This window comes from Elephantulus edwardii, unplaced genomic scaffold, assembly GCF_000299155.1.
Source record: "Elephantulus edwardii isolate Elephantulus edwardi_28Jun2011 unplaced genomic scaffold, EleEdw1.0 scaffold00001, whole genome shotgun sequence".
In the NCBI taxonomy this organism is placed as follows: Eukaryota; Metazoa; Chordata; class Mammalia; order Macroscelidea; family Macroscelididae; genus Elephantulus; species Elephantulus edwardii.
The window spans coordinates 33,536,173-33,538,729 of record NW_006399751.1 but is presented as its reverse complement, the minus strand read 5'-3'; positions in this window follow the sequence as shown (position 1 = coordinate 33,538,729).

Sequence of the window (2,557 nt, the reverse complement as noted above, 5' to 3'; positions counted from 1 at the left end):
CAGGAGGGACGGGTCCTTGGAGAGGGACATCATGCTTGGGAGGGTGGAGGGACAGCGCAGGAGGGGAAGACCCTCTATGAGATGGATTGATTTGGTGACTGGGGTAATCGGGATGGGTGTGTCGGAGGCATTGAGGTTGGCGCAGGACAGAGCAGGGTTTAGGGCTGTTGTGCATAGGGTCGCTATGAGTCGAAAACGACTCGATGGCACATAACAACAACAACAACCCCACTGACAATCTTCCTCCCTTTTGCTGACCCCTAACTTGACCAGCGTGATGTCTTTTTCCAAGTACTGGCTCTCTTGACAACATGAGCTTTGTCTTTTAATTTCTTGAGTGCTGCTGATAATGGATCCAAGAAAAAAAGAAATCCTTCACAACTCCCATCTTTTCTCAGTCTACCATAATATTGCTCAGTGGTCTAATTGAATAATTTGTTTTCTTGATGTTAAAGTGAAATCCATATTGCAGGCTAATCTTTGATCTTCATCAGTAAAGTGATACAAATTCTCTTCGCCTTCAGCCAAGTATGTCATCTGCATATTGCAGGTTCCTAATAAGTTTTCTTCAATCCTAATGTTTTCTTCTTATAGTCCAGCTTTTTAGGCTATTGCTATTTGTATAGATTAAATTACTGTAGTGAAAAGATACAATCCTGACACACACCCTTCTTGATTTTTACCAATGCTGTATCCCCTTGTTCTGTATATTTGGTCTATTTACATGATCCATGTGAGCACAATTAAGTGTCCTGGAATTCTCATGCTTTGAAAATGTTAGCGATTATTCATAGTGATCTATGGCCATTGATCATAGCCTAGCAATTTAGAACTCATCAAAACTAAATGGTTCTGGATTCTCTACATGATGCCTGTCACCAGAGCTGTGTGAAAATAATCCTGAACATAACAGAAGGGAAAGTTGATTGACTCAAGAATACTCTTTTAAAGAAAGAATTTACTACTTTCTATCTAGTTGTAAAACACAAACAAATTTTACTATACTGAAATATTTTGTATATTTTTTCTGATAGCTCATGTGGTATTGTGATGTTTGAAGTGCCACAATGATAGTCCTTCCTTTGATATACAACCTGATGTGTGTGTAATTTACTAGAAATTAAAGCCTCAGAGAAATACTTCCCTTTTTAATTGAAAAGAACATTTTTATTTTATATGGGTTTATTTACAAAGTTCGTATATATTGTTTTTCACACCAGATCTTTCCCATTTCCTTTACCCACCCCTCCCTCCACCCTGTGATTACTCACCCCTCCCCCATTCTCATCTCTCTGCTTCCACCCTCCTCCCCTTGGACCCTCATACGCGCTCTACAATAATGGTCTTATACCAGATATACTTATTTTTAATGGGAAATGTCAGTTCCTTATAGAATAATGCCCTGAGTGCCAAGTAGGATTTTTTTTAAAAAAAAAAAAACACGTAACAAAAACCAAACACAAGCTTTTAAAAAGTTCAGAAAAACCTCTTAGTGCATTCTCTCTGAATAACTTTGCTAAAGTGGTGATGAAAACATAGCAAAATAATGTATAAGTTAAGTATCTGTGATAACAGCTTCTTAAAAGTTGTGACTCAAGTAACAACATTAGAATATGCATTGTTTTCAAGCAGAAATTGTTAATAATTGAAAGAATTATTGAGTCATGTTGTTATTGTTATGTGCTGTTGAGTTGACTTCGACTCATAGCGACCCTATGTACAACAGCTCTGAATTGTGTTCTATTCTGTGCCAATTTAATTTCTTTTGACATGCCTACCCTCATTGCCCCAGTCACTGAATCAGTCCATCTCATCCAGAGTATTTCTTTCTTGTTCTGTCCCTCCACCTTTTCAAGCATGTTGTCTCTCTTAAAAGACTAGTCCCACCTTGAAACACACCCAAAGTATATCAGATGGAGCTTCAAAATCATCACCCCCAAGGAGAAACTTGGTTTCAACCTCTCTATGACAGACCTGTTTGTTCTCTTTGCAGTACATGGTATATTCAACACTCTCTTCTAGCACCACAACTCAAAGGCATTGATTCTTCTAGCATTCTTGGTTGTTGTCTAGCTCTCTGATGCATAGCAAGTAATTGCAAAGCAATTGCCTGGATCAGGTGCACCTTAGTCTCTAGACTGATATCATTGCTTTTCAGTATTCTGGAGAGGTCCCTGACAGCAGATTTTTCCCAGTATAATTAACCTTTTTATTTCCTGGCTGCTAGTACTGAGAGTGTTGGTTGTGGAGCCAAGCGAGCTAAACTTCTTGATAATCTCAATCTTTTCACCTTTTATCATGATGCTGCCAAGTGGCTCAGTAGTGAGAATCTTTGTTTTCTTGATGTTGAGCTTCAATCCATATTGAAGGCTTCAGTCCTTGACTGTCTGTAGCATATGCCTCATGCCTTCTATAATTCTCTAACTTTCCTCCTTGAAAAAAAATACTCTGGTACAATGACAGACACATAGATCAATGGAATCGAATTGAGAATCCAGAGATCAACCCATCTATCTATGGTCAACTGCTCTTTGACAAGGAGATGAAATCAGTGAAG